The sequence below is a fragment of the Nannospalax galili genome, unplaced genomic scaffold (assembly GCF_000622305.1).
Source record: "Nannospalax galili isolate Female #2095 unplaced genomic scaffold, S.galili_v1.0 scaffold955, whole genome shotgun sequence".
Lineage (NCBI taxonomy): Eukaryota > Metazoa > Chordata > Mammalia > Rodentia > Spalacidae > Nannospalax > Nannospalax galili.
Genome location: NW_008336901.1, coordinates 2,071,952 through 2,084,176, shown reverse-complemented (window position 1 = coordinate 2,084,176; position 12,225 = coordinate 2,071,952).

Genomic DNA, 12,225 nt, shown 5'->3' with positions numbered 1-12,225 from the left:
ATTATCCCTGAGATTACAGAGCTGTTCAATGGCTGTGGGGTGTGGCGCCACTGGTGGTGCTGGCGGAGGTGAAGGGGGAGGGGCATTTATCTGGGGATCTTCGGGAGTTTTTGAAGTCTTTAGGGCTGTCGAATCTGCTGTTGGGAAATCTTCAGGGTCTTTTTCATTATTTTTTAGGGCTGTCGAATCTGCTGTTGGGAAATCTTCAGGGTCTTTTTCATTATTTTTTAGGGCTGTCGAATCTGCTGTTGGGAAATCTTCAGGGTCTTTTTCATTATTTTTTAGGGCTGTCGAATCTGCTGTTGGGAAATCTTCAGGGTCTTTTTCATTATTTTTTAGGGCTGTCGAATCTGCTGTTGGGAAATCTTCAGGGTCTTTTTCATTATTTTTTAGGGCTGTCGAATCTGCTGTTGGGAAATCTTTAGTGTCTTTTTTATCGTTTGAACCCTCCCCTTTATTATCCCCTGGTGTTAGTAAGTTTTCCTCAGTCTTAGGTGGGATTCCTAAGCATTGTCAAATGGCTGCTATTATGGGGAGAAAGGAAAGGGGCAAATGGTGTCTTTCCTGGATTTCCTTTTTACGAGCCAGATAGGCAATTTTGGTCCAGACCTCTGGGTCAGAAATGTCTGCTGACAGGATCCAGGGTGCAAATTGAAATACTTCATTCCAAAATTTTGAGCTTTTCTTTTGGGAAATCTTAAGTCCTCTTGCTTTAATTAGGGCTCTAAGGGAGCGAATTTGGAGGTTTTTTTTTGGCATGATGCTGAATTACCCATTATAGAAAAGAAGTGTGGTCAGTGGCGTTCAATGTTCCTGGGGCAGCCTGCCACCAGGGGATTGATATGTTCTGATGAACACAAGCCTAGCCGCAGATTTAAGGGACTGGCAACCGTCCTTGTGACTTTTAACTGGTTGCTACGTTACCAGATTTTTATGATAGTTGTGAAGGTTACTGCCTACACCCAGTCAGGCTTTTGGGGTCTGGAAAGAGGGCAGGAGGCCTTCGGCCAATATCAGGGAGTTGCCCTGACCAAGAGGCTTCAGTTGCCCGCACACCTTATCCAGACCCTCGCAAAGGCAATAACCGAGATAAAGCAAAGAGAGCAAGAGAGAGATGGGGTAGTCCTCTGATGAGCCCCTTCCCCAGGAAAAGGTTTATGGAAAAAAAATGGCTTTTAAAAAAATATATATATTGTTTGTATGGCGCAAGCCACCTTGAATTTTTAAGTGCTCCGCAGGGGCTAGTTAATTTAAATTCTCACCTAACTGGTTTAGCTTGGGCTTGAGCACCCCAGGGGCAAGATAACAAAACAGATTAGGGAAGTTTATTTTAGAAGTTGACTTTAAGGCTTATATAAAGATCCCTTAGAACTTTGGGGATTTTTGTTTCTAGGGGTGTTGTTTAAGATAGAAAAGGAAAGTGGGGTGAAACGTTGATTTCTAAGGGAACGTGCCTGGGATCAAAACCCCAGGTGATTCCACGTAGTCCACGGCGCAAGTCTGCCTGCAAATTTAAGAGATCCGGCAACTGCGCTAAGAGCAATTAACTGGTCATTGTGTTACTGGGTTTTTGCATTAGAATGATGTATAGATAGGGGGACTTGTCTACACCCATGCGGGCAGTTGGGGTCTGTTAAGAGGGCTAAGAGCCTTTGGCTAACATCAGGGACTAATCCTGATCAGAAAGCCTCAATTGCTCCTTCATCTTTAACGGTCCCACGTGAAGACTCAGACCGAAAATAAAAGGAGGAAAAAGAGGAGAGACTGCCAATCCTCAAGGGTGGCATGGATTAAAGGCAAAGCTGCCTTTATCCTCCTGATGGGAGGTGATAGGAAAAAGAGATTGCCGATCCTCAAGGGTAGGATGGCTTAAAGGCAAAGCTGCCTTTATCCTACTGATCGGAGGTGATAGGAAAAAGAGATTGCCAATCCTCAAGGGTGGCACGGTTTAAAGGCAAAGCTGTCCGTTACCCTCCTGATGGGAGGGGTACTCACAAACTCTGCGCGTTCCAGGAGCCTCACTTTCAGGTGCCAGCTGCAGGCGTCTCTCCCTCTCTTCGTGGGTTGTTGGCCACCGGTCCATGAGGGCAGGGGGAGCAGAAGCGATGAATGGAGTCAGGACAGCCAGTGAGCACTGACGGAAGAAAGCCCTTCTGGAGAGGCAGGTTCCATGATGCAGTGAAACAGAAACAGCTCTAGATACAGTGATTCAGTGAAAACAGCTCCAGACTCAGTGAAACAGCTCCGTTTATTCAGTAGGAGAACTAGAGAAATTATAGTGTGGAGGCAGTAGCCAAAGCCTCAGGTGAGATTATCATATAGAAAAAACCTGGGGGTAGTTTTTACTCCAGGTAACTATGCCAAAGGTCATGTTCCAAATAAGGTCAGGCATCTGTGCTTGGTGGCACTTTCCAAGTAAGCCAGGAAGAGAGCAGGAGGCCCCCTGCTGAAAAGGGGAGTCCTTCCATTTGGTGCCGAGCCCCTTAGGGCTATCCGGACATGGAGAACTACAACCCTAACAGCAGGGTTTCAAAACACAGGTTTGAGAAGTTATGAATAAAATTGATATAAATGCTAGAATGCTGCCTTTTAAAAATATGAATAAAATGGTCAACTCTTTTAGGTAAATTCCAAATAGTACAACAACCTTTTATTATGGTGAAACTAAATTTAAATTAATAAGAAACTACCAATGCTAAAGATATTATTCCAAATTACTGTGGCTATTTTGCAATCCTGGCAGCCATAAATGTTTTGTCCATTGCTTCATTGCCCAGTCAGCATTTGACTAGTCTTCATAATATTTAATCTATATTCAGAATCACTATTTAGCATGTGGCTATCTACTAGTTTCAACATCGTTTATTGAAAATGGCTATACTTTCTCCAATGAGGTGTGCTTATTTTGATCATTGATAGTTGATTTTAATAGTATGGCTCTCTTGTATACATCCATTTTCATTCCAAGAAAGAGATTTCACCATTAAATCAGTACCATCATTACTGTAGTTTGTTATTTGAAAGTTAATGTTATTCATTCACTTTTTTCTTATCTTTCAATATCTCTGAATCCCATGGCTATTTACATAAACTTTAAAATCACTTTGCTATTATATAAAAATAACTTTCCGATATTTTTTTTTAATTGCATTGCCTGACTCTATACAATAATGAGAAGAGCTGATATGATATATATGGTCTATGTATTTATTTAGACTTTATTTGATTTCCTTCATCAGGCTTCTTCATATAGATCTTACAGATTTTCAAATATTTATCTTATTCAGTAGGGATGATAATTTAAATGGTATATAATATGATTTTTAATTTTTTTTTAAATTTTATGTGTGTGTGTGTATGTGTATTGCCTGCATGTAAATAAGTGCACCCGTGTCGAGCAATGCCTGCAGAGCACAGAAGAGGCTGTCAGATACCCTGGGACTGGAGTTACAGACAGTTGTTAGCTGCCATGTGGGTGCTGGGATTCGAACCTGGGTCTTCTGCGAGAACAGCCAGTATTCTTAATCGCTGAACCATCTCTCAAGCCTCTATAATTTGACTTTAATGATTTTAAAACCTAGACTCCTATTGAGCAACTGAGGATCATAATCTAGCCAAGTTCACCTATATCATTAAAACAAATCACAACCCAAATAAACACTTATATCTTGTTTCCATTTTATATTTTCTCCACTTCCTGGATACATGCCAATAGTAAGATGTGAAACACACTATTATTATTGATTTTGCCACCCTTCACACTATCCACTCTCTTTTCATTGCATTACAGGCCATTACATGGTTACGTTGTATTCTGAATTAACCCAAACCGATGGACATTTTGTTCCTTCTTTATTCTTCTTCTTGCAGTTTCTATTAAAATTTCTTCAAGTGCACTAATTGTTTCCTTACCTTTTCTCATCTGAGATGAGCACCTTTGTTATTTATGTTATTTATTTGATTCTTCATACTTTTTTTGAGTTTTCTTAATCTTTCCATGTCTGCTAATTTGTCCATTTGTTATTGCTTGTTGTCAACTTCTTTCAGATAATTCCAACTTCTCAGTCACATCTTGTTTGCTTCAGATTCTTGTTTTGTCTTTGTGGGGTATATATACATTTATATGAATATACAATGAGTATACCCTATAAATGTTGTTGAAATTGATATTTAATATACTAAATATAGGGAACTTCTGACCTCCTTAACATACTTCTCTGGAAGGTAGACATCTTCTGCTTTTACTTTTATACCCTGTATTCTGCAGTTATTGCCTCAGAACTGAAGCATTCCCTCCTCAGTGAGGAGGAAAGCTAAAGCTCATAGACCTAAAGAAATTCACAAGGTTCAGGAAGTTCATGAAACTTATAAGACTTGAGAAGCTCAGAAGATTCACAGTGCTGCCACCCAAAGATATTAAAAGAAATAAATGATTGCTGTAGAGAGGCCAATGGAGCTGCCTAAGTTGAGCAGGGAGCACCTGGGATGCAGCTTTCATAATGATGACTTCTTAGTATTGCAGTTGATTTTCAGTTAGTCATCTGTAAATAATGCCTCATCCATGTTCCTGTTACTAATTCCACTAAAATCACTGCTTGGTCAAGTGAGACTTGCATGGAATAATTTTTTCAAGGCTGTTGTCCTTGCCCTATATGGGGAAAACTACATTTGTTCACTTCTCCGCAGCAAATGTCACACATCCTCCCATAAACTCCTATCTCAGAATCCAAAAAGAACCTTGGGTTCACATTCATTGCATTCATTCTGACATTCTCCTTATTTTTCCTTAATTTACCTCTTCTCTGCATGTCCTCTACTGGGATAGGGCCTCATTCCTCAACCCATAGTTAATTGCATTGCATTAAGCCTGTGTTCAAGCACTGGAATATGCCTAAATTCCTACTTATCATTATTCCTCAGAACCTTATCCTGTCTTTCATTTTTTAAGTTATATGTTTCTTTCAGGTAGCATAGTATCTTTCTAAAGAATCATTCACTAAATCTTCTCCCAAGAACATAAGCAGTTCTTCCATATTTATTTCAAAGAATTTATTTTAAAGAATGCCATCACATGCCATCATTTTGAATCTGAAATACATTCATTGTTTTTAAGAATAAAACAAGTTTTTTTCAATTTCCTAGCACTTGCATAAATATAAATAAAGAAAAAGAGGAACTGAGAGATGGTTCAGTGATAGAGGTATTATGGTACTTCCAGAGGAGTCTAACTGGCTCTCAATACACAAACTGAAAGGTTCACAACAGCCTAAAACTCAAGCTCCAGAGGATCCTGTGGAATCTCTTGTCTTATGTGGACTCCTGAACATATGTGGCATACACCACACACACACACACACACACACACACACACACAAACACACACACACACCTGTGTTTATTATGTGATACTACATTTTGACTGTGTCTGCACACACACACACACACACACACACACACAAACACACACACACACACACCTGTGTTTATTATGTGATACTACATTATGACTGTGTCTGAATACAAAAGAGCATGAGCCCTAGCATCAATATAAAGCTTAGAGTGAACCTAAACTGCTGAGAATCTGTTCCTTTAGAATACTTTCAGAAATGAGAACTATGTTCGCAAAAAAAAATTCACTCATGTAATTACTGAAACAGTATATCCAACATGAAATGGGGAAGAAAAATGAAGCTGTCTGAGTAAGGTGTGGTAGCACATATTTTTATCCCCAGTATTCAGTAGGCAGCAGCAGATGGATCTCTGGGAAATCAAGGACAACCTGGTCTATATAATGGTGTACATAATGAAGCTAGGGCAACAGGAAGACCCTGCCTCTCCCCACCATCCACAGACATGGAACTAACTTATCAGAAGTTTATCGCCCTTCTGAACCCTCCTGACTTAGAATAATACACACACACACACACACACACACACACACACACACACAACTCTAATCAGATGTTATAAATTTTTCTCATTGCCTTCAATGAGATAAGCACTGTTTGCAGTGTTTGCTATGTAAACAAATACACATACATTCACACATTGCTTTGAGTCCAGGAAAGGAAGGGGCATGGGAGATTAAGGTCATATGGTTAGTTCACATGAGGAGCACAGGTATTACTGAGTTTATTCACATAATAAACAAGCTGAGGTGAGATTAATGTTTCAGTTGAAAGGTTAGGTAAAAGTCATTTTTCCAGATTATATCCATTTTGTAAAAGCTACTCCTACAACACACAGCAACACATATGAATAAAAAGTAAAAATGCACATTAATAAAAATTTTAAAATAAATCTGAAAATAAGGCCTGAATAAAAAACCCACCCAGGGCTTAGGGACCATTGTGGATTAGAGCCAGGGAGGAGGTGCATGACCATATGGAAGCAGAGTCCTACAAGCTCAGAGGACCCTGCTCATATGAACCTACAGCAGTAGTGTCAGCATGCACAAGACCCATACAAAATCAAAGAGACAAAAACCCAGGAGAGCTTGGGGAAATAGACAACAGACCCCAATCTTAGCTGAAGAACTATTGGCAAATGATTACTTCTGGATGAGTAAGAGCTGATCTTCTTAAAGGAAGGGACTCTAGATTGGCTGACTAAACTTCAGTAGATGACCTTATACTGAGCAATGTCTGGGGACACTAACTTGACACAATAGGCCTTAACACAAATGACACAGTGTATGACATCCAATGGGGGTATATGAGCATGTGCAGGTGGGGAAAAGGTATAAAGATTATTAAGATTGATTGAAATGCTCTATATGGAATACACAAATGTTCAATTTAAAACATCTTAAAAGAATGAGCCTGCTTGTGCCAGCACCTTTCCTGGTCCTCAGGAGCCCTCTGGACCAGGTCCTGCCCTCATGTCCCTTTGCTTCCTGGGCTGCACAGCCTCCAGTGTCCTGCTACCAACACCTTCCCTGGGTAATTCCAGTGGCCCAGAACGCCTTGACTCCCAGTCTCTTTCACCCTCACAGCTCCCCTGCTAAGTCTTTCCTCCTAGCCTAGGTACAGTGCCATTTCTTGTCTTTGCACCCCAGACACCAGGGCTAATGTCTTGACACAGAGCTGCCACTGCTTCCTGATCTTTTGCATCAAGATGGACCCATTTCCTCTCTGAGGCCCCCAGGATCTCTAGGCCTCGTCCCACACTCACCTTCCTTTAATTCCCTGGGTGGCATAGTCACCAGATTCCTGAGACCAGCATGTATCCTGGGCCCTTCTCCCAGGGCAGCCCAGCCCCCAAATTATTGAGAGCAGCATCTTTCCTGGAGGGGCCCATACCTTAGGAGAAAGCTTGATATCATCTGAGCTTCATCTGACTTGGGCCTCTGTGGGAACTCCTGAAGATAAAAGCAATTAGGCCACTCCAGTATAAAATCAAAAGAAGCCTAGACAAACCAGCTTTTCATACCCAACAAGTAAACCACAAAGGCAGATAAAGTATACAAACAAAAGCAGACCTAAACACAACAAAGGAAGGCTTGAGTCTCACACAAGAATCAGAAACTATGAAGGAAACTCACATGTCAAAGTTACAAAGACAAAATAACATGAAAAACCAAAATAATATATTCCCACAAAGTACCAATAGTCCTCTAGAGGAGTACAATGAGAAATCCAGAGAGAATTCCCTAGGATATGGAACTCAAAAGAACAATTATAAACATGATAAATATTTCAGTGAATTTAAGGAATTCACAAAGAAAGAAATCAAAGAACTGAAGGAAGATAGGGATACACTTCTGAATGAATTCAGAAAAGAGTTAGAAATATTGAAGAATACTAAGGCCAAAATGAAAAAAGAAGTGAAACGCTCAGTAAGCCAACTAGAAATGACAGGAGAAAGCCTCACGACTCAAGCAAAGATTATGAAAAAATTTTAAAAACACAAGAATAGAATATGCAAGAATTGCGTGATGCCATAAAAAAAACCCGAAACTTAAGATTCATAGGCATACAGGAAGGAGAAGAGTCTCAAGATAATAGTATGGAACAGACCTTCAACAGCATTGTAGAAGACAATTTCCCAAAATTAAGAAAAGACATGCCCATACCAGTACAAGAAGCCTATAGAACACCAAATAGACAGGAACAGAAAAGAAACTCTCCATGGCACATCATAGTAAAAACCTTAATGTTCAGAACAAAAAGCAATACTGAAAGCTCCAAAAGAAAAAAAAAACATATAAATGAATACCCATCAGGATTACAACTGATTTTTCAATGCAAACTATGAAAGCCAGAAGAGCCTGGACCAAAGTATTCCCAGCTCTAAATGACAAAAGAAGAAAACCAAGATTACTTTACGCAGCCAAAATGTCTATCATATTTGAAGGGGAAAGAAAAATCTTCCATGACATAAATAAGCTGAAAGAATTCATGTCCACAAAATCATCCCCTCAGAGAGTTCTTGAAGCAATAGAAAGAGCTGAAGAAAGGAACTACTATAAACAAGGGGTGACAAAGAAATTGAATGAAGGTATAACTGTGGAAATGTACAACTATACCAAGAATGTGAAGAGAAATAAAAATGACAGGATTCAATACACATCTTTCATTAATGGCTTTATATGTCAATGGACTGAACTCCCAAGTCAAAAGATACAGGCTAGTTGAATGTATTAAGAACCAAAACCCACCTTTTTGTTGTCTGCAAGAATCTCATCTCACTTTCAAGGACCTTAAGGTGAAAGGGTGGAAAAAAATATACAAAGCAAATGGTACTAAGAAAAAAGCAGGCATTGCAACTCTAATATCTGATAGAATAGACTTTAAACTAAAACTAATCAGAAGAGACAAAGAAGGCCACTTCATTCTGCTCAAAAGAACAATGAATCAAGAAGATATTACAATCATGAACATATATTCACTGAACTCTGGTGCACCCAACTTCATCAAAAAACAATACTACATGACTTTAAGACCCAGATTAACCACTACGATGACTCAAAGGCACTGATAGTGGATGAAATCCAGATCCCATTCTCATCAACATACAGGTTATCCAGACAAAAGCTATATAGAAAACATCTGAATTAAACAATACCATATATCAAATGGACCTAACAGACATTTACTGAATATTCCACCCAAGCACAAAAGAATATACTTTCTATTCAGCACCACATGGAACTTTCTCCAAAATCGACCATGTATTGGGGCACGAAACAAACCTCAACAAATACAAATGATTGAAATAATTCTATGCATTCTATCACACCACATGCAATAAAGCACAAATTCAACACCAGAAGGATCCCCAGTAACCACATCAAGATATGGAGATTAAACAAATCAAAGGAGAAATTAAGAAAGAAATAAAATTATGCCTGGAACTAAATGAAAAAGACAATGCAACACAACAAAACCTCTGGGACACATTGGAAGCAGTCCTCAGAAGGAAGTTTATATATCTTCCTTAGAGGAAGTTTAAGTGCCTACATTAAAAATTGGAAAGATCACAAATAAATGACTTAAAACTGTAACTCAAGAAACTTGAAAAGCAACAACAAATGAAACCCAAACCCACAGACAAGAAGAATAACAAAAATCAGAGCAGAAATTAATGAAATAGAAAGAAAGAAAACGATACAAAGAACCAACGAATCCAAGAGCTGTTTTTTTGAGAAGATAAACAAGATTGGTAGACCGTTAGCCCAGTGAACCAAAAGAGAGAAAGAGCACCTCCAAATCAGCAAAATCAGAGATGAAAGGGGAAACATCATAACAGACACCAAAGAGATTGAGAATATTATAAGGGAATACTTTATAAAACTATATGCTACTAAATTCAAAAACTTAAAAGAAATGGACATGTACCTAAAAACATAGAAACCACCAAAGCTAAACCAAGAAGAGATTAACAGCTTAAACAGACCCATAACACACGAGGAAATTGTAATAGTAATAAAAAACCTCTGGACTGAAAAACGCCCAGGACCAGATGGCGTTACATCAGAATCCTACCAGACATTTAAAGAGGATCTACATCCTCTACTACCTAAGTTATTTAAGAACAGAAATGGAGGGAGAACTTCCAAATTCATTCTATTAGGCCAGCATCACTCTAACACCAAAGCCAGGTAAAGATACAACCAAAAAAGAAAACTGTAGACCCATAATTTTAATGAACATAGATGCAAGATTCTCAACAAAATGCTTGCAAACTGCATATAGACACACATCAAAAAGATCATCCAACATGATCAAGTCAGCTTTATTCCAGAGATGCAGGGATGGTTCAATATATGTAAGTCAATAAACATCATAAATATTATAAATGGGCTCAAAGACAAGAACCACATGGGTATTTCAATAGATGCAGAGAATACCTTCGACAAAATTCACCATGTATTTATGCTCAAAGTCCTAGAGGGAATTGGACTGGAGAGAACATATCTCAACATAATTAAAGACATATATAACAAACCCATAACCAACATCATTCTAAATGGAGAAAAACTGGAAGGATTTCCATGATATCAGGAACCAGAAAAGGCTGTCCACTATCTCCATTCCTCTTTAACACAGTATTAAAACTCTTCCAAGAGTGATAAGACAAGAGAAAGGAATTAAAGGAGTAATAATTGGAAAAGAAGAGATCAAATTATCCCTTTTTCAGATGATATGATATTATATCTAAGAGATGCCAAAAATTCCACCAGAAAACTCCTGGAAATTATTAACATGTTCAGTAAAGTGGCAGGCTACAAAATTAATCTACAGAAGTCTGTAGCCTTTCTATATACCAATAACAAGCAATCAGAGAAAGAGTACATGAAAACGTTCCCTTTCACAATAGCTGAAAAAAAAATCTGGGAATAAACTTGACCAAAGACATTAAAGACCTCTACAATGAAAAATTTAAACCCTTAGGGATATGGTTAGGGTTAGGGTTAGGGTTAGGGTTTGCATTTGCGTTAGGGTTAGGGTTAGGGTTAGTGTTACCATCCTACCAAAAGCCATTTATAGATTCAATGCAATGCCAATCAAAATCCCCATAACATTTTCCACAAAATTGGGGGAAAAAAATCCTAAGATTCATATGGAAGCCCAAACGTCCTTGGAGAGCCAAAGAAACCTTGAGCACTAAGAGCAATGTGAGGGGATTACTATACCAGATATTAATCTGTATTACAGAGCTAAAGTCATAAAAACAACATGGTACTGGCACAAAAAAATAGGCCTATAGATCAACGGAACAAAATTGAAGACCCAAATATGAGTACATTAAATTTCAGCCACCTGATATTTGACAAAGGTATCACAAACATTCACTGGAGGAAAGAGTGTGGTAAACAAATTGTGCTGGCAAAACTGGATCTCCATCTGTAGAAGAATGAAACTCAATCCCTATCTTTCATCTTGCACAAAAGGCAACTCCACATGGATCAAAGACCTCATTGTGAAGCCTGAACCTCTGAAACTATTAGAAGAAAACATTGGCAATAACTTACAAGTTATAGGTGCAGGAAAGGATTTTCTAAACTGGACATCAACCGCCCAGGAAATAAGGTCAAGAATCAACAAATGGGAACTCATTAAACTAAAAAGCTTCTGTACATCAAAAGAAGCAACCAAGGAAGTGAAGAGAAAACCCACAGAATGGGAGAGAATCTTAACCAGTGACACATTTGATGGAAGTTTAACATCCAGAATATATAATGAACTCAAAAAACAAGGTATCAAGAAAGGAAGTAACCCAATTAAAAGATTGGCTAAGGAACTGAACAGAGAGTATTCGAAAGAAGAAAGATGCTAAGAAACATCTTAAAAGGTGTTCAACATCACTAGTAATTAGGGAAATTCAAATTAAAACCACTTTAAGATTTCATATTACCCCAATCAGACTGGCTAAGAACAAGAGAACAAATGATACCAAATGTTGGAGTGATGTGGGGAAAGGGGAGTGCTCATTCACTGCTGGTGGGAATGCAAGCTTGTTCAACCCCTATGGAAAGCAGTGTGAAGAACTCCTGAAAAACTACACACGAACCTACCAATTGACCCAGCTATACCACTACTTGGCATAAACCCAAGGAACTCATCCTATTGCAGAGATACTTGTACATCCATTTTTGTTGCTGCTCTTTTCACAATAGCTAAAAGATGGAAGAAACCTAAGTGTCCCTCAATTGACAAGTGGATAATGAAAATGTGGTTCATTTATACAATGGAATTTTACTCAGCAGTAAAGAAAGATGAA